Below are 22,003 nucleotides of genomic sequence, written 5' to 3' on the forward strand. Positions count from 1 at the left end.
GCTGCGATACTGCGGCAGTTACCACGAGACGTCCCCACAGACCCCTCACCTTGTGCTGCGATACTGCGCCAGTAACATGAGACGTCACCACAGACCCCTCACCTTGTGCTGCGATACTGCGGCAGTTACCACGAGACGTCCCCACAGACCCCTCACCTTGTGCTGCGATACTGCGCCAGTAACACGAGACGCCCCCACAGACCCCTCACCTTGTGCTGCGATACTGCGCCAGTAACCACGAGACATCCCCACAGACCCCTCACCTTGTGCTGCGATACTGCGCCAGTAACACGAGATGTCCCCACAGACCCCTCACCTTGTGCTGCGATACTGCGCCAGTAACCACGAGACGCCCCCACAGACCCCTCACCTTGTGCTGCGATACTGCGCCAGTAACACGAGACGTCCCCACAGACCCCTCACCTTGTGCTGCGATACTGCGCCAGTAACATGAGCCGCCCAACAGACCCCTCACCTTGTGCTGCGATACTGCGCCAGTAACACGAGACGCCCCCACAGACCCCTCACCTTGTGCTGCGATACTGCGCCAGTAACCACGAGACGTCCCCACAGACCCCTCACCTGGTGCTGCGATACTGCGCCAGTAACCACGAGACGTCCCCACAGACCCCTCACCTTGTGCTGCGATACTGCGCCAGTAACCACGAGACGTCCCCACAGACCCCTCACCTTGTGCTGCGATACTGCGCCAGTAACCAGGAGACGTCCCCACAGACCCCTCACCTTGTGCTGCGATACTGCGCCAGTAACCACGAGACGTCCCCACAGACCCCTCACCTTGTGCTGCGATACTGCGCCAGTAACCACGAGACGTCCCCACAGACCCCTCACCTTGTGCTGCGATACTGCGCCAGTAACCACGAGACGTCCCCACAGACCCCTCACCTTGTGCTGCGATACTGCGCCAGTAACCACGAGACGCCCCCACAGACCCCTCACCTTGTGCTGCGATACTGCGCCAGTAACCACAGAACCCTCACCTTGTGCTGCGATACTGCGCCAGTAACCACGAGACGTCCCCACAGACCCCTCACCTTGTGCTGCGATACTGCGCCAGTAACCACGAGACGTCCCCACAGACCCCTCACCTTGTGCTGCGATACTGCGCCAGTAACCACGAGAAGCCCCCACAGACCCCTCACCTTGTGCTGCGATACTGCGCCAGTAACACGAGACGTCCCCACTACCCCTCACCTTGTGCTGCGATACTGCGCCAGTAACCACGAGACGCCCCCACAGATCCCTCACCTTGTGCTGCGATACTGCGCCAGTAACCACGAGACGTCCCCACAGATCCCTCACCTTGTGCTGCGATACTGCGCCAGTAACACGAGACGCCCCCACAGACCCCTCACCTTGTGCTGCGATACTGCGCCAGTAACACGAGACGCCCCCACAGACCCCTCACCTTGTGCTGCGATACTGCGCCAGTAACCACGAGACGCCCCCACAGACCCCTCACCTTGTGCTGCGATACTGCGCCAGTAACACGAGACGGCCCCACAGACCTCTCACCTTGTGCTGCGATACTGCGCCAGTAACCACGAGACGCCCCCACAGACCCCTCACCTTGTGCTGCGATACTGCGCCAGTAACCACGAGACGCCCCCACAGACCCCTCACCTTGTGCTGAGATACTGCGCCAGTAACACGAGACATCCCCACAGACCCCTCACCTTGTGCTGCGATACTGCGCCAGTAACACGAGACGTCCCCACAGACCCCTCACCTTGTGCTGCGATACTGCGCCAGTAACACGAGACGCCCCCACAGACCCCTCACCTTGTGCTGCGATACTGCAGCAGTAACCACGAGACGCCCCCACAGACCCCTCACCTTGTGCTGCGATACTGCACCAGTAACACGAGACGTCCCCACAGACCCCTCACCTTGTGCTGCGATACTGCGCCAGTAACAACGAGACGCCCCCACAGACCCCTCACCTTGTGCTGAGATACTGCGCCAGTAACACGAGACGTCCCCACAGACCCCTCACCTTGTGCTGCGGTACTGCGCCAGTAACACGAGACGTCCCCACAGTCCCCTCACCTTGTGCTGCGATACTGCGCCAGTAACCACGAGACGCCCCCACAGACCCCTCACCTTGTGCTGCGATACTGCGCCAGTAACCACGAGACGTCCCCACAGACCCCTCACCTTGTGCTGCGATACTGCGCCAGTAACCACGAGATGTCCCCACAGACCCCTCACCTTGTGCTGCGATACTGCGCCAGTAACCACGAGACGCCCCCACAGACCCCTCACCTTGTGCTGCGATACTGCGGCAGTAACCACGAGACGCCCCCACAGACCCCTCACCTTGTGCTGCGATACTGCGCCAGTAACCACGAGACGCCCCCACAGACCCCTCACCTTGTGCTGCGATACTGCACCAGTAACACGAGACGTCCCCACAGACCCCTCACCTTGTGCTGCGATACTGTGCCATTAACACGAGACGCCCCCACAGACACCTCACCTTGTGCTGCGATACTGCGCCAGTAACACGAGACGTCCCCACAGTCCCCTCACCTTGTGCTGCGATACTGCGCCAGTAACCACGAGATGTCCCCACAGACCCCTCACCTTGTGCTGCGATACTGCGCCAGTAACCACGAGACATCCCCACAGACCCCTCACCTTGTGCTGCGATACTGCGCCAGTAACACGAGACGCCCCCACAGACCCCTCACCTTGTGCTGCGATACTGCGCCAGTAACCACGAGACGCCCCCACAGACCCCTCACCTTGTGCTGCGATACTGCGCCAGTAACACGAGACGTCCCCACAGACCCCTCACCTTGTGCTGCGATACTGCGCCAGTAACATGAGACGCCCCACAGACCCCTCACCTTGTGCTGCGATACTGCGCCAGTAACACGAGACGCCCCCACAGACCCCTCACCTTGTGCTGCGATACTGCGCCAGTAACCACGAGACGTCCCCACAGACCCCTCACCTGGTGCTGCGATACTGCGCCAGTAACCACGAGACGTCCCCACAGACCCCTCACCTTGTGCTGCGATACTGCGCCAGTAACCACGAGACGTCCCCACAGACCCCTCACCTTGTGCTGCGATACTGCGCCAGTAACCAGGAGACGTCCCCACAGACCCCTCACCTTGTGCTGCGATACTGCGCCAGTAACCACGAGACGTCCCCACAGACCCCTCACCTTGTGCTGCGATACTGCGCCAGTAACCACGAGACGTCCCCACAGACCCCTCACCTTGTGCTGCGATACTGCGCCAGTAACCACGAGACGTCCCCACAGACCCCTCACCTTGTGCTGCGATACTGCGCCAGTAACCACGAGACGCCCCCACAGACCCCTCACCTTGTGCTGCGATACTGCGCCAGTAACCACAGAACCCTCACCTTGTGCTGCGATACTGCGCCAGTAACCACGAGACGTCCCCACAGACCCCTCACCTTGTGCTGCGATACTGCGCCAGTAACCACGAGACGTCCCCACAGACCCCTCACCTTGTGCTGCGATACTGCGCCAGTAACCACGAGAAGCCCCCACAGACCCCTCACCTTGTGCTGCGATACTGCGCCAGTAACACGAGACGTCCCCACTACCCCTCACCTTGTGCTGCGATACTGCGCCAGTAACCACGAGACGCCCCCACAGATCCCTCACCTTGTGCTGCGATACTGCGCCAGTAACCACGAGACGTCCCCACAGATCCCTCACCTTGTGCTGCGATACTGCGCCAGTAACACGAGACGCCCCCACAGACCCCTCACCTTGTGCTGCGATACTGCGCCAGTAACACGAGACGCCCCCACAGACCCCTCACCTTGTGCTGCGATACTGCGCCAGTAACCACGAGACGCCCCCACAGACCCCTCACCTTGTGCTGCGATACTGCGCCAGTAACACGAGACGGCCCCACAGACCTCTCACCTTGTGCTGCGATACTGCGCCAGTAACCACGAGACGCCCCCACAGACCCCTCACCTTGTGCTGCGATACTGCGCCAGTAACCACGAGACGCCCCCACAGACCCCTCACCTTGTGCTGAGATACTGCGCCAGTAACACGAGACGTCCCCACAGACCCCTCACCTTGTGCTGCGATACTGCGCCAGTAACACGAGACGTCCCCACAGACCCCTCACCTTGTGCTGCGATACTGCGCCAGTAACACGAGACGCCCCCACAGACCCCTCACCTTGTGCTGCGATACTGCAGCAGTAACCACGAGACGCCCCCACAGACCCCTCACCTTGTGCTGCGATACTGCACCAGTAACACGAGACGTCCCCACAGACCCCTCACCTTGTGCTGCGATACTGCGCCAGTAACAACGAGACGCCCCCACAGACCCCTCACCTTGTGCTGAGATACTGCGCCAGTAACACGAGACGTCCCCACAGACCCCTCACCTTGTGCTGCGGTACTGCGCCAGTAACACGAGACGTCCCCACAGTCCCCTCACCTTGTGCTGCGATACTGCGCCAGTAACCACGAGACGCCCCCACAGACCCCTCACCTTGTGCTGCGATACTGCGCCAGTAACCACGAGACGTCCCCACAGACCCCTCACCTTGTGCTGCGATACTGCGCCAGTAACCACGAGATGTCCCCACAGACCCCTCACCTTGTGCTGCGATACTGCGCCAGTAACCACGAGACGCCCCCACAGACCCCTCACCTTGTGCTGCGATACTGCGGCAGTAACCACGAGACGCCCCCACAGACCCCTCACCTTGTGCTGCGATACTGCGCCAGTAACCACGAGACGCCCCCACAGACCCCTCACCTTGTGCTGCGATACTGCACCAGTAACACGAGACGTCCCCACAGACCCCTCACCTTGTGCTGCGATACTGTGCCATTAACACGAGACGCCCCCACAGACACCTCACCTTGTGCTGCGATACTGCGCCAGTAACACGAGACGTCCCCACAGTCCCCTCACCTTGTGCTGCGATACTGCGCCAGTAACCACGAGATGTCCCCACAGACCCCTCACCTTGTGCTGCGATACTGCGCCAGTAACCACGAGACGCCCCCACAGACCCCTCACCTTGTGCTGCGATACTGCGCCAGTAACCACGAGACGTCCCCACAGACCCCTCACCTTGTGCTGCGATACTGCGCCAGTAACCACGAGACGCCCCCACAGACCCCTCACCTTGTGCTGCGATACTGCGCCAGTAACCACGAGACGCCCCCACAGACCCCTCACCTTGTGCTGCGATACTGCGCCAGTAACACGAGACGTCCCACAGACCCCTCACCTTGTGCTGCGATACTGCGCCAGTAACACGAGACGCCCCACAGACCCCTCACCTTGTGCTGCGATACTGCGCCAGTAACCACGAGACGTCCCCACAGACCCCTCACCTTGTGCTGCGATACTGCGCCAGTAACCACGAGACGTCCCCACAGACCCCTCACCTTGTGCTGCGATACTGCGCCAGTAACACGAGACGCCCCCACAGACTCCTCACCTTGTGCTGCGATACTGCGCCAGTAACACGAGACGTCCCCACAGACCCCTCACCTTGTGCTGCGATACTGTGCCAGTAACACGAGACGTCCCCACAGACCCCTCACCTTGTGCTGCGTTACTGCGCCAGTTACACGAGACGTCCCCACAGACCCCTCACCTTGTGCTGCGATACTGCGCCAGTAACACGAGACGTCCCCACAGACCCCTCACCTTCTGCTGCGATACTACACCAGTAACACGAGACGTCCCCACAGACCCCTCACCTTGTGCTGCGATACTGCGCCAGTAACCACGAGACGCCCCCACAGACCCCTCACCTTGTGCTGCGATACTGCGCCAGTAACCAGGAGACGTCCCCACAGACCCCTCACCTTGTGCTGCGATACTGCGCCAGTAACCAGGAGACGTCCCCACAAACCCCTCACATTGTGCTGAGATACTGTGCCAGTAACCACGAGATGCCCCCACAGACCCCTCACCTTGTGCTGCGATACTGCGCCAGTAACACGAGACGTCCCCACAGACCCCTCACCTTGTGCTGCGATACTGCGCCAGTAACACGAGACGTCCCCACAGACCCCTCACCTTGTGCTGCGATACTGCGCCAGTAACCACGAGACGTCCCCACAGACCCCTCACCTTGTGCTGCAATACTGCGCCAGTAACCAGGAGACGCCCCCACAGACCTCTCACCTTGTGCTGCAATACTGCGCCAGTAACCACAGACCCCTCACCTTGTGCTGCGATACTGCACCAGTAACCACGAGACGTCCTCACAGACCCCTCACCTTGTGCTGCGATACTGCGCCAGTAACCACGAGACGTCCCCACAGACCCCTCACCTTGTGCTGCGATACTGCGCCAGTAACCACGAGAAGCCCCCACAGACCCCTCACCTTGTGCTGCGATACTGCGCCAGTAACACGAGACGTCCCCACAGACCCCTCACCTTGTGCTGCGATACTGCGCCAGTAACCACGAGACGCCCCCACAGATCCCTCACCTTGTGCTGCGATACTGCGCCAGTAACCACGAGACGTCACCACAGACCCCTCACCTTGTGCTGCGATACTGCGCCAGTAACACGAGACGCCCCCACAGACCTCTTACCTTGTGCTGCGATACTGCGCCAGTAACCACGAGACGCCCACACAGACCCCTCACCTTGTGCTGCGATACTGCTCCAGTAACACGAGACGCCCCCACAGACCCCTCACCTTGTGCTGCGATACTGCACCAGTAACCACGAGACGCCCCCACAGACCCGTCACCTTGTGCTGAGATACTGCGCCAGTAACCACGAGACGCCCCCACAGACCCCTCACCTTGTGCTGCGATACTGCGCCAGTAACCACGAGACGCCCCCACAGACCCCTCACCTTGTGCTGCGATACTGCGGCAGTAACCACGAGACGCCCCCACAGACCCCCCACCTTGTGCTGCGATACTGCGCCAGTAACACGAGACGTCCCCACAGACCCCTCACCTTGTGCTGCGATACTGCGCCAGTAACACGAGACGTCCCCACAGACCCCTCACCTTGTGCTGCGGTACTGCGCCAGTAACCACGAGACGCCCACACAGACCCCTCACCTTGTGCTGCGATACTGCGCCAGTAACCACGAGACGTCCCCACAGACCCCTTACCTTGTGCTGCGATACTGCGCCAGTAACCACGAGATGTCCCCACAGACCCCTCACCTTGTGCTGCGATACTGCGCCAGTAACCACGAGACGCCCCCACAGACCCCTCACCTTGTGCTGCGATACTGCGCCAGTAACCACGAGACGCCCCCACAGACCCCTCACCTTGTGCTGCGATACTGCGCCAGTAACACGAGACGTCCCACAGACCCCTCACCTTGTGCTGCGACACTGCACCAGTAACACGAGACGTCCCCACAGACCCCTCACCTTGTGCTGCGATACTGCGCCAGTAACATGAGACGTCACCACAGACCCCTCACCTTGTGCTGCGATACTGCGCCAGTAACACGAGACGCCCCCACAGACCCCTCACCTTGTGCTGCGATACTGCGCCAGTAAAACGAGACGTCCCCACTACCCCTCACCTTGTGCTGCGATACTGCGCCAGTAACACGAGACGTCCCCACAGACCCCTCACCTTGTGCTGCGATACTGCGCCAGTAACCACGAGACGCCCCCACAGACCCCTCACCTTGTGCTGCGATACTGCGCCAGTAACCACGAGACGCCCCCACAGACCCCTCACCTTGTGCTGCGATACTGCGCCAGTAACACGAGACGCCCCCACAGACCCCTCACCTTGTGCTGCGATACTGCGCCAGTAACCACGAGACGCCCCCACAGACCCCTCACCTTGTGCTGCGATACTGCGCCAGTAACCACGAGACGTCCCCACAGACCCCTCACCTTGTGCTGCGATACTGCGCCAGTAACCACGAGACGCCCCCACAGACCCCTCACCTTGTGCTGCGATACTGCGCCAGTAACCACGAGACGCCCCCACAGACCCCTCACCTTGTGCTGCGATACTGCGCCAGTAACCACGAGACGTCCCCACAGACCCCTCACCTTGTGCTGCGATACTGCGCCAGTAACCACGAGACGCCCCCACAGACCCCTCACCTTGTGCTGCGATACTGCACCAGTAACCACGAGACGTCCCCACAGACCCCTCACCTTGTGCTGCGATACTGCGCCAGTAACACGAGACCTCCCCCACAGACCCCTCACCTTGTGCTGCGATACTGCGCCAGTAACACGAGACGTCCCCACAGACCCCTCACCTTGTGCTGCGATACTGCGCCAGTAACCACGAGACGTCCCCACAGACCCCTCACCTTGTGCTGCGATACTGCGCCAGTAACCACGAGACGTCCCCACAGACCTCTCATCTTGTGCTGCGATACTGCGCCAGTAACACGAGACGCCCCCACAGACCCCTCACCTTGTGCTGCGATACTGCGCCAGTAACCACGAGACGCCCCCACAGACCCCTCACCTTGTGCTGCGATACTGCGCCAGTAACCACGAGATGTCCCCACAGACCCCTCACCTTGTGCTGCGATACTGCGCCAGTAACCACTAGACGCCCCCACAGACCCCTCACCTTGTGCTGCGATACTGCGCCAGTAACCACGAGACGCCCCCACAGACCCCTCACCTTGTGCTGCGATACTGCGCCAGTAACACGAGACGTCCCCACAGACCCCTCACCTTGTGCTGCGATACTGCGCCAGTAACACGAGACGCCCCCACAGACCCCTCACCTTGTGCTGCGATACTGCGCCAGTAACACGAGACGTCCCCACAGACCCCTCACCTTGTGCTGTGATACTGCGCCAGTAACCAAGAGACGCCCCCACAGACCCCTCACCTTGTACTGCGATACTGCGCCAGTAACACGAGACGTCCCACAGACCCCTCACCTTGTGCTGCGATACTGCGCCAGTAACACGAGACGCCCCACAGACCCCTCACCTTGTGCTGCGATACTGCGCCAGTAACCACGAGACGTCCCCACAGACCCCTCACCTTGTGCTGCGATACTGCGCCAGTAACCACGAGACGTCCCCACAGACCCCTCACCTTGTGCTGCGATACTGCGCCAGTAACACGAGACGCCCCCACAGACTCCTCACCTTGTGCTGCGATACTGCGCCAGTAACACGAGACGTCCCCACAGACCCCTCACCTTGTGCTGCGATACTGTGCCAGTAACACGAGAAGTCCCCACAGACCCCTCACCTTGTGCTGCGTTACTGCGCCAGTTACACGAGACGTCCCCACAGACCCCTCACCTTGTGCTGCGATACTGCGCCAGTAACACGAGACGTCCCCACAGACCCCTCACCTTCTGCTGCGATACTACACCAGTAACACGAGACGTCCCCACAGACCCCTCACCTTGTGCTGCGATACTGCGCCAGTAACCACGAGACGCCCCCACAGACCCCTCACCTTGTGCTGCGATACTGCGCCAGTAACCAGGAGACGTCCCCACAGACCCCTCACCTTGTGCTGCGATACTGCGCCAGTAACCAGGAGACGTCCCCACAAACCCCTCACATTGTGCTGAGATACTGTGCCAGTAACCACGAGATGCCCCCACAGACCCCTCACCTTGTGCTGCGATACTGCGCCAGTAACACGAGACGTCCCCACAGACCCCTCACCTTGTGCTGCGATACTGCGCCAGTAACACGAGACGTCCCCACAGACCCCTCACCTTGTGCTGCGATACTGCGCCAGTAACCACGAGACGTCCCCACAGACCCCTCACCTTGTGCTGCAATACTGCGCCAGTAACCAGGAGACGCCCCCACAGACCTCTCACCTTGTGCTGCAATACTGCGCCAGTAACCACAGACCCCTCACCTTGTGCTGCGATACTGCACCAGTAACCACGAGACGTCCTCACAGACCCCTCACCTTGTGCTGCGATACTGCGCCAGTAACCACGAGACGTCCCCACAGACCCCTCACCTTGTGCTGCGATACTGCGCCAGTAACCACGAGAAGCCCCCACAGACCCCTCACCTTGTGCTGCGATACTGCGCCAGTAACACGAGACGTCCCCACAGACCCCTCACCTTGTGCTGCGATACTGCGCCAGTAACCACGAGACGCCCCCACAGATCCCTCACCTTGTGCTGCGATACTGCGCCAGTAACCACGAGACGTCACCACAGACCCCTCACCTTGTGCTGCGATACTGCGCCAGTAACACGAGACGCCCCCACAGACCTCTCACCTTGTGCTGCGATACTGCGCCAGTAACCACGAGACGCCCACACAGACCCCTCACCTTGTGCTGCGATACTGCTCCAGTAACACGAGACGCCCCCACAGACCTCTCACCTTGTGCTGCGATACTGTGCCAGTAACCACGAGACGCCCCCACAGACCCCTCACCTTGTGCTGCGATACTGCACCAGTAACCACGAGACGCCCCCACAGACCCGTCACCTTGTGCTGAGATACTGCGCCAGTAACCACGAGACGCCCCCACAGACCCCTCACCTTGTGCTGCGATACTGCGCCAGTAACCACGAGACGCCCCCACAGACCCCTCACCTTGTGCTGCGATACTGCGGCAGTAACCACGAGACGCCCCCACAGACCCCCCACCTTGTGCTGCGATACTGCGCCAGTAACACGAGACGTCCCCACAGACCCCTCACCTTGTGCTGCGATACTGCGCCAGTAACACGAGACGTCCCCACAGACCCCTCACCTTGTGCTGCGGTACTGCGCCAGTAACCACGAGACGCCCACACAGACCCCTCACCTTGTGCTGCGATACTGCGCCAGTAACCACGAGACGTCCCCACAGACCCCTTACCTTGTGCTGCGATACTGCGCCAGTAACCACGAGATGTCCCCACAGACCCCTCACCTTGTGCTGCGATACTGCGCCAGTAACCACGAGACGCCCCCACAGACCCCTCACCTTGTGCTGCGATACTGCGCCAGTAACCACGAGACGCCCCCACAGACCCCTCACCTTGTGCTGCGATACTGCGCCAGTAACACGAGACGTCCCACAGACCCCTCACCTTGTGCTGCGACACTGCACCAGTAACACGAGACGTCCCCACAGACCCCTCACCTTGTGCTGCGATACTGCGCCAGTAACATGAGACGTCACCACAGACCCCTCACCTTGTGCTGCGATACTGCGCCAGTAACACGAGACGCCCCCACAGACCCCTCACCTTGTGCTGCGATACTGCGCCAGTAAAACGAGACGTCCCCACTACCCCTCACCTTGTGCTGCGATACTGCGCCAGTAACACGAGACGTCCCCACAGACCCCTCACCTTGTGCTGCGATACTGCGCCAGTAACCACGAGACGCCCCCACAGACCCCTCACCTTGTGCTGCGATACTGCGCCAGTAACCACGAGACGCCCCCACAGACCCCTCACCTTGTGCTGCGATACTGCGCCAGTAACACGAGACGCCCCCACAGACCCCTCACCTTGTGCTGCGATACTGCGCCAGTAACCACGAGACGCCCCCACAGACCCCTCACCTTGTGCTGCGATACTGCGCCAGTAACCACGAGACGTCCCCACAGACCCCTCACCTTGTGCTGCGATACTGCGCCAGTAACCACGAGACGCCCCCACAGACCCCTCACCTTGTGCTGCGATACTGCGCCAGTAACCACGAGACGCCCCCACAGACCCCTCACCTTGTGCTGCGATACTGCGCCAGTAACCACGAGACGTCCCCACAGACCCCTCACCTTGTGCTGCGATACTGCGCCAGTAACCACGAGACGCCCCCACAGACCCCTCACCTTGTGCTGCGATACTGCACCAGTAACCACGAGACGTCCCCACAGACCCCTCACCTTGTGCTGCGATACTGCGCCAGTAACACGAGACCTCCCCCACAGACCCCTCACCTTGTGCTGCGATACTGCGCCAGTAACACGAGACGTCCCCACAGACCCCTCACCTTGTGCTGCGATACTGCGCCAGTAACCACGAGACGTCCCCACAGACCCCTCACCTTGTGCTGCGATACTGCGCCAGTAACCACGAGACGTCCCCACAGACCCCTCATCTTGTGCTGCGATACTGCGCCAGTAACACGAGACGCCCCCACAGACCCCTCACCTTGTGCTGCGATACTGCGCCAGTAACCACGAGACGCCCCCACAGACCCCTCACCTTGTGCTGCGATACTGCGCCAGTAACCACGAGATGTCCCCACAGACCCCTCACCTTGTGCTGCGATACTGCGCCAGTAACCACTAGACGCCCCCACAGACCCCTCACCTTGTGCTGCGATACTGCGCCAGTAACCACGAGACGCCCCCACAGACCCCTCACCTTGTGCTGCGATACTGCGCCAGTAACACGAGACGTCCCCACAGACCCCTCACCTTGTGCTGCGATACTGCGCCAGTAACACGAGACGCCCCCACAGACCCCTCACCTTGTGCTGCGATACTGCGCCAGTAACACGAGACGTCCCCACAGACCCCTCACCTTGTGCTGTGATACTGCGCCAGTAACCAAGAGACGCCCCCACAGACCCCTCACCTTGTACTGCGATACTGCGCCAGTAACACGAGACGTCCCCACAGACCCCTCACCTTGTGCTGCGATACTGCGCCAGTAACACGAGACGCCCCCACAGACCCCTCACCTTGTGCTGCGATACTGCGCCAGTAACACGAGACGTCCCCACAGACCCCTCACCTTGTGCTGCGATACTGCGCCAGTAACACGAGACGTCCCCACAGACCCCTCACCTTGTGCTGCGATACTGCGCCAGTAACACGAGACGCCCCCACAGACCCCTCACCTTGTGCTGCGATACTGCGCCAGTAACACGAGACGCCCCCACAGACCCCTCACCTTGTGCTGCGAAACTGCGCCAGTAACACGAGACGCCCCCACAGACCCCTCACCTTGTGCTGCGATACTGCGCCAGTAACCACGAGACGCCCCCACAGACCCCTCACCTTGTGCTGCGATACTGCGCCAGTAACCACGAGACGCCCCCACAGACCCCTCACCTTGTGCTGCGATACTGCGCCAGTAACACGAGACGCCCCCACAGACCCCTCACCTTGTGCTGCGATACTGCGCCAGTAACACGAGACGCCCCCACAGACCCCTCACCTTGTGCTGCGATACTGCGCCAGTAACATGAGACGTCACCACAGACCCCTCACCTTGTGCTGCTATACTGCGCCAGTAACACGAGACGCCCCCACAGACCCCTCACCTTGTGCTGCGATACTGCGCCAGTAACACGAGACGCCCCCACAGACCCCTCACCTTGTGCTGCGATACTGCGCCAGTAACCACACGACGCCCCCACAGACCCCTCACCTTGTGCTGCGATACTGCGCCAGTAACATGAGACGTCACCACAGACCCCTCACCTTGTGCTGCGATACTGCGCCAGTAACCACGAGACGTCCCCACAGACCCCTCACCTTGTGCTGCGATACTGCGCCAGTAACCACGAGACGCCCCCACAGACCCCTCACCTTGTGCTGCGATACTGCGCCAGTAACACGAGACGTCCCCACAGACCCCTCACCTTGTGCTGCGATACTGCGCCAGTAACACGAGACGCCCCCACAGACCCCTCACCTTGTGCTGCGATACTGCGCCAGTAACCACGAGACGCCCCCACAGACCCCTCACCTTGTGCTGCGATACTGCGCCAGTAACATGAGACGTCACCACAGACCCCTCACCTTGTGCTGCGATACTGCGCCAGTAACCAGGAGACGTCCCCACAGACCCCTCACCTTGTGCTGCGATACTGCGCCAGTAACCACGAGACGCCCCCACAGACCCCTCACCTTGTGCTGCGATACTGCGCCAGTAACACGAGACGTCCCCACAGACCCCTCACCTTGTGCTGTGATACTGCGCCAGTAATCACGAGATTACCCCACAGACCCCTCACCTTGTGCTGAGATACTGCGCCAGTAACACGAGACGTCCCCACAGACCCCTCACCTTGTGCTGCGATACTGCGCCAGTAACACGAGACGCCCCCACAGACCCCTCACCTTGTGCTGCGATACTGCGCCAGTAACACGAGACGTCCCCACAGACCCCTCACCTTGTGCTGCGATACTGCGCCAGTAACACGAGACGTCCCCACAGACCCCTCACCTTGTGCTGCGATACTGCGCGAGTAACCACGAGACGCCCCCACAGACCCCTCACCTTGTTCTGCGATACTGCGCCAGTAACCACGAGACGCCCCCACAGACCCCTCACCTTGTGCTGCGATACTGCGCCAGTAACACGAGACGCCCCCACAAACCCCTCACCTTGTGCTGCGATACTGCGCCAGTAACACGAGACGCCCCCACAGACCCCTCACCTTGTGCTGCGATACTGCGCCAGTAACCACGAGACGTCCCCACAGACCCCTCACCTTGTGCTGCGATACTGCGCCAGTAACACGAGACGCCCCCACAGACCCCTCACCTTGTGCTGCGATACTGCGCCAGTAACCACGAGACGCCCCCACAGACCCCTCACCTTGCGCTGCGATACTGCGCCAGTAACACGAGACGCCCACACAGACCCCTCACCTTGTGCTGCGATACTGCGCCAGTAACACGAGACGCCCCCACAGACCCCTCACCTTGTGCTGCGATACTGCGCCAGTAACACGAGACGCCCCCACAGACCCCTCCTCACCTTGTGCTGCGATACTGCGCCAGTAACATGAGACGTCACCACAGACCCCTCACCTTGTGCTGCGATACTGCGCCAGTAACACGAGACGTCCCCACAGACCCCTCACCTTGTGCTGCGATACTGCGCCAGTAACACGAGACGTCCCCACAGACCCCTCACCTTGTGCTGCGATACTGCGCTAGTAACCACGAGACGTCCCCACAGACCACTCACCTTGTGCTGCGATACTGCGCCAGTAACCACGAGACGCCCCCACAGACCCCTCACCTTGTGCTGCGATACTGCGCCAGTAACACGAGACGCCCCCACAGACCCCTCACCTTGTCCTGCGATACTGCGCCAGTAACCACACGACGCCCCCACAGACCCCTCACCTTGTGCTGCAATACTGCGCCAGTAACAAGAGACGTCCCCACAGACCCCTCACCTTGTGCTGTGATACTGCGCCAGTAACCACGTGACGCCCCCACAGACCCCTCACCTTGTGCTGCGATACTGCGCCAGTAACACGAGACGTCCCCACAGACCCCTCACCTTGTGCTGCGATACTGCGCCAGTAACACGAGACAACCCCACAGACCCCTCACCTTGTGCTGCGATACTGCGCCAGTAACACGAGACGCCCCCACAGACCCCTCACCTTGTGCTGCGATACTGCGCCAGTAACACGAGACGTCCCCACAGACCCCTCACCTTGTGCTGCGATACTGCGCCAGTAACCACGAGACGCCCCCACAGACCCCTCACCTTGTGCTGCGATACTGCGCCAGTAACCACGAGACGCCCCCACAGACCCCTCACCTTGCGCTGCGATACTGCGCCAGTAACACGAGACGCCCCCACAGACCCCTCACCTTGTGCTGCGATACTGCGCCAGTAACACGAGACGCCCCCACAGACCCCTCACCTTGTGCTGCGATACTGCGCCAGTAACACGAGACGCCCCCACAGACCCCTCCTCACCTTGTGCTGCGATACTGCGCCAGTAACATGAGACGTCACCACAGACCCCTCACCTTGTGCTGCGATACTGCGCCAGTAACACGAGACGTCCCCACAGACCCCTCACCTTGTGCTGCGATACTGCGCCAGTAACACGAGACGTCCCCACAGACCCCTCACCTTGTGCTGCGATACTGCGCTAGTAACCACGAGACGTCCCCACAGACCACTCACCTTGTGCTGCGATACTGCGCCAGTAACCACGAGACGCCCCCACAGACCCCTCACCTTGTGCTGCGATACTGCGCCAGTAACACGAGACGCCCCCACAGACCCCTCACCTTGTCCTGCGATACTGCGCCAGTAACCACACGACGCCCCCACAGACCCCTCACCTTGTGCTGCAATACTGCGCCAGTAACAAGAGACGTCCCCACAGACCCCTCACCTTGTGCTGTGATACTGCGCCAGTAACCACGTGACGCCCCCACAGACCCCTCACCTTGTGCTGCGATACTGCGCCAGTAACACGAGACGTCCCCACAGACCCCTCACCTTGTGCTGCGATACTGCGCCAGTAACACGAGACAACCCCACAGACCCCTCACCTTGTGCTGCGATACTGCGCCAGTAACACGAGACGCCCCCACAGACCCCTCACCTTGTGCTGCGATACTGCGCCAGTAACACGAGACGTCCCCACAGACCCCTCACCTTGTGCTGCGATACTGCGCCAGTAACCACGAGACGCCCCCACAGACCCCTCACCTTGTGCTGCAATACTGCGCCAGTAACCACGAGACGCCCCCACAGACCCCTCACCTTGTGCTGCGATACTGCGCCAGTAACACGAGACGCCCCCACAGACTCCTCACCTTGTGCTGCGATACTGCGCCAGTAACCAGGAGACGCCCCCACAGACCCCTCACCTTGTGCTGCGATACTGCGCCAGTAACACGAGACGCCCCCACAGACCCCTCACCTTGTGCTGCGATACTGCGCCAGTAACATGAGACGTCACCACAGACCCCTCACCTTGTGCTGCGATACTGTGCCATTAACACGAGACGCCCCCACAGACCACTCACCTTGTGCTGCGATACTGCGCCAGTAACACGAGACGCCCCCACAGACCCCTCACCTTGTGCTGCGATACTGCGCCAGTAACACGAGACGCCCCCACAGACTCCTCACCTTGTGCTGCGATACTGCGCCAGTAACACGAGACGTCCCCACAGACCCCTCACCTTGTGCTGCGATACTGCGCCAGTAACCACGAGATGTCCCCACAGACCCCTCACCTTGTGCTGCGATACTGCGCCAGTAACACGAGACGCCCCCACAGACCCCTCACCTTGTGCTGCGATACTGCGCCAGTAACCACGAGACGCCCCCACAGACTCCTCACCTTGTGCTGCGATACTGCGCCAGTAACACGAGACGCCCCCACAGACCCCTCACCTTGTGCTGCGATACTGCGCCAGTAACATGAGACGTCACCACAGACCCCTCACCTTGTGCTGCGATACTGCGCCAGTAACCAGGAGACGTCCCCACAGACCCCTCACCTTGTGCTGCGATACTGTGCCATTAACACGAGACGCCCCCACAAACCACTCACCTTGTGCTGCGATACTGCGCCAGTAACACGAGACGCCCCCACAGACCCCTCACCTTGCGCTGCGATACTGCGCCAGTAACACGAGACGCCCCCACAGACCCCTCACCTTGTGCTGCGATACTGCGCCAGTAACATGAGACGTCACCACAGACCCCTCACCTTGTGCTGCGATACTGCGCCAGTAACACGAGACGTCCCCACAGACCCCTCACCTTGTGCTGCGATACTGCGCCAGTAACACGAGACGTCCCCACAGACCCTTCACCTTGTGCTGCGATACTGCGCCAGTAACCACGAGACGACCCCACAGACCCCTCACCTTGTGCTGCGATACTGCGCCAGTAACACGAGACGCCCCCACAGACCCCTCACCTTGTGCTGCGATACTGCGCCAGTAACACGAGACGTCCCCACAGACTCCTCACCTTGTGCTGCGATACTGCGCCAGTAACCACGAGACGTCCCCACAGACCCCTCATCTTGTGCTGCGATACTGCGCCAGTAACACGAGATGCCCCCACAGACCCCTCACCTTGTGCTGCGATACTGCACCAGTAACACGAGACATCCCCACAGACCCCTCACCTTGTGCTGCGATACTGCGCCAGTAACCACGAGACGCCCCCACAGACCCCTCACCTTGTGCTGCGTTACTGCGCCAGTAACACGAGACGCCCCCACAGACCCCTCACCTTGTGCTGCGATACTGCGCCAGTAACACGAGACGCCCCACAGACCCCTCACCTTGTGCTGCGATACTGCGCCAGTAACCACGAGACGCCCCCACAGACCCCTCACCTTGTGCTGCGATACTGCGCCAGTAACCACGAGACGCCCCCACAGACCCCTCACCTTGTGCTGCGATACTGCGCCAGTAACACGAGACGCCCCCACAGACTCCTCACCTTGTGCTGCGATACTGCGCCAGTAACACGAGACGCCCCCACAGACCCCTCACCTTGTGCTGCGATACTGCGCCAGTAACATGAGACGTCACCACAGACCCCTCACCTTGTGCTGCGATACTGCGCCAGTAACACGAGACGTCCCCACAGACCCCTCACCTTGTGCTGCGATACTGCGCCAGTAACACGAGACGCCCCCACAGACCCCTCACCTTGTGCTGTGATACTGCGCCAGTAACCAGGAGACGTCCCCACATACCCCTCACCTTGTGCTGCGATACTGTGCCATTAACACGAGACGCCCCCACAGACCACTCACCTTGTGCTGCGATACTGCGCCAGTAACACGAGACGCCCCCACAGACCCCTCACCTTGTGCTGCGATACTGCGCCAGAAACCACGAGACGCCCCCACAGACCCCTCACCTTGTGCTGCGATACTGCGCCAGTAACACGAGACGCCCCCACAGACCCCTCACCTTGTGCTGCGATACTGCGCCAGTAACACGAGACGCCCCCACAGACCCCTCACCTTGTGCTGCGATACTGCGCCAGTAACATGAGACGTCACCACAGACCCCTCACCTTGTGCTGCGATACTGCGCCAGTAACCAGGAGACGTCCCCACAGACCCCTCACCTTGTGCTGCGATACTGTGCCATTAACACGAGACGCCCCCACAGACCACTCACCTTGTGCTGCGATACTGCGCCAGTAACACGAGACGCCCCCACAGACCCCTCACCTTGTGCTGCGATACTGCGCCAGTAACCACGAGACGTCCCCACAGACCCCTCACCTTGTGCTGCGATACTGCGCCAGTAACACGAGACGCCCCCACAGACCCCTCACCTTGTGCTGCGATACTGCGCCAGTAACATGAGACGTCACCACAGACCCCTCACCTTGTGCTGCGATACTGCGCCAGTAACCACGAGACGACCCCACAGACCCCTCACCTTGTGCTGCGATACTGCGCCAGTAACACGAGACGCCCCCACAGACCCCTCACCTTGTGCTGCGATACTGCGCCAGTAACACGAGACGCCCCCACAGACCCCTCACCTTGTGCTGCGATACTGCGCCAGTAACACGAGACGTCCCACAGACCCCTCACCTTGTGCTGCGATTCTGCGCCAGTGGTTTTCCTTGTTCTCTTCTCTCCCATCATCCTCTGCTCCCCTCATTTCTGAGAATTTAGCACTTACCAAAACACGCTCCTCCTGTCTCTGTACGTTCTCCCTACATAGCCATTAGATTGTAAGCTTCTCGGGGCAGGGATTCCCTTTTCCTAATGTTACTTTTATGTCTGAAGCTCTTATTCCCACTGTGTGTTATATTATTATGTCCCGCGTATCACTGCTGTGACGCGCTATGTACGCGGATGGCGCTATATAAATAACGAAATATATACTGTATACAGTACATACCTGCACATGCTCATGATCCTATTAAAAGCTAATAATCAGTGTATGGGTTTCCATTTGTATAATAATGTACAGTATATATCCATTTGTTTAATAATATATTTATATTCATTTGTAACTCCATAACTCTTGTTTGGAATTCACTGACTTTTTTTACTATTGAATGACTCTTGATTGAGCTAAACTTATTCGCACAATTTTTTTAAACTAAAAAAAAGCTAATTTTTTTAAAGCTAAACTTATTCGCACAATTCATACAACTCAAACAGGTATGTGTGAGCTGGATTCTACTATCAATTGCCAAGATCCTAAAATTTAATTAACAATTTGGTGTGTCTGAGTTGATTAGGCAGACCCCTCCCTTAATTATTAGTCAATGTGGCTGTGTTTTAGAATACTTAAGGCAGGATACCTTGGCTGTAAGCCATATGGCTGTGTGTAACATTTAAGTGTGTGGCAGAGTTAATCTTGGAGTTGAAATTGGAGGTGAAGATTTGAGGAAGATCTGGACTCTGAACAACAACTTTACAACTGTGAGAACTTTACTTTCTAAAAGCTGTGATTAATTGTACTCTTACTATCCTCCAATAACTGGGATGTCTCTCCTCCTGTATCTCACTATGCCCTCCCTATTGCTTTTTATGTTTACTGTTTTCTCACTCCTTGGTGAATGTCTCTGTTCTCTCCAATTTCCCCACTCCCCACTGATCCATTATTTATACACCACTCTCCCAACAACCCTCAATAAAAAAAACACCCACACAAATCCTCTATTCACACCCTCTATCTACTCCTTCCTGCTGCTGGGGATCTCCCCTAAGCCTGAAGCCAGACATACTCACCTGATGTCACCCACACCTCCCTGCCATCTCTTCTCCTGTAAATGGTGTTAGCCTTTTCATTTAACACTGACTAACCTTAAAACTTGCCCCACAAATCAAGCATCCCAACAGCCTGCACTCATGGCTATTGTCCCACACTCAGTCACTTATACCACCCATTGTGACCAACCACACCCATCTACAGCACTTATTCCCTCACCTGCTGTCTCTGCAAGTTTCCCCTCAAACCTCTTAGATTGTAAGCTCTTCGGGGGAAGGGATTTCCTTTCCCATTGTCTGATTTTTGCTGCGCTTATTGTATAATTATAATTCCCTGTACTGTATTCTTTGTGAAGCGCTGAGTACACTTTTGGCGCTATATAAATAAAGACATACAATACAATTCCTGCTTTGATATGGGTTAGGGTTGGGGTTTTAATGGCTGATTATGGCGTATTACATAGAGACGGAAGTTTGTACACGATGCAGCCATGTTTCACTGTTACACTTTAGAGTAGGGGTGCACACACTTTCCCCCCTGCATGCTGTTCCCCCCCTGCTCACGCCCCACCCCTTACCTTGCCTCCGGCATCAAATGACGCAGCGGGGTCATGTGACATCATGTTGTCATGGTAACGTGGCGGCACGTAAACCTAAGGCAGGAAGCCAAGGTAAGTGTGTTACAGAGGCCTCGAGCGGTCCCCCGGCATTTAATTTAAACCCCTATGTGGAAGCGCCGGACCTCTGTAACTGCCTCCCCCTCCCCCCCGTGAAGATCTCGCGCCCCCCAGTTTACGCTCCCCTGCTTTAGGGGCCATACGTGTGGTGGAAACAGGGTGTCACTGTGGCGAAAAATGGGGGGTAATCAGCGCATTAATAAAGGCAGTGGGCTCGGCTGGTTACCCCTATTTCGTATTGGGGATGAAGGGGTTAATATTATATGCTGTTCCCCTTTTAAGACTGCTAATTTAGGAATGGAGTGAGCCAGCACCCTGATTTTTGGGGTGCCATCTCAGTGTAACCCCCCAAGTACACACATATTAAAAATATAACTTTGTCATAAGGGAAACATATATTTTTGATGAAGTGCCTTTCTGGGGCAGTTAAAATGTACCGGCAGGATGCTGTTTTTTTCTGCCTGCCTTTGTAATGCATTAAGGAACAAATGTTATGCATAGATGAAAGACCCCAGATTCTTAAAGTGTCACTTAATCAGGATGTTTCTGAGTAGCAGGTCCTGTTACTCATCCTGGCTATTTCACACCTTGGGACCAAACTCCAGACATTGCGTGCCCAGAAATGAATGGCCCCTTTTTACTTAGCAGTGCTACCAAGCTGCTTACTGAGCATGCTCAGAGTTACCTGAGCTGGCTGTAGGATTTGCCCATGTGACCTGGCAGGTTCTGATAGGAGGAAGATAATTCCTTGCCAATGGGATGAGGCTAATGTAACACTTCACAGGCCCTTGTCCTTAAAAAGGCCTGTACCCCTCATTCCTGTGTTGTTGTTGTTCCTGCTGTTGTTACCTGATATCTTCAAGCGGATAAGACCTATGTACAGCGGCTACGATTCCAGAACGCAAGGGGTTAAAAAACATCGCAACAAGGAAACTTGTCCTGC

The 22,003-nt window shown here is 58.6% G+C and overlaps 1 protein-coding gene across 1 annotated transcript in view; it reads right to left on the minus strand.

Moving 5' to 3' along the window:
• LOC142468786 (zinc-alpha-2-glycoprotein-like) overlaps window positions 1-22,003 on the minus strand; it is an 88,733-nt gene that overhangs the window by 61,987 nt on the left and 4,743 nt on the right. The window lies entirely within an intron of this gene.

The sequence above is a fragment of the Ascaphus truei genome, chromosome 1 (assembly GCF_040206685.1).
Source record: "Ascaphus truei isolate aAscTru1 chromosome 1, aAscTru1.hap1, whole genome shotgun sequence".
NCBI classification, from domain to species: domain Eukaryota; kingdom Metazoa; phylum Chordata; class Amphibia; order Anura; family Ascaphidae; genus Ascaphus; species Ascaphus truei.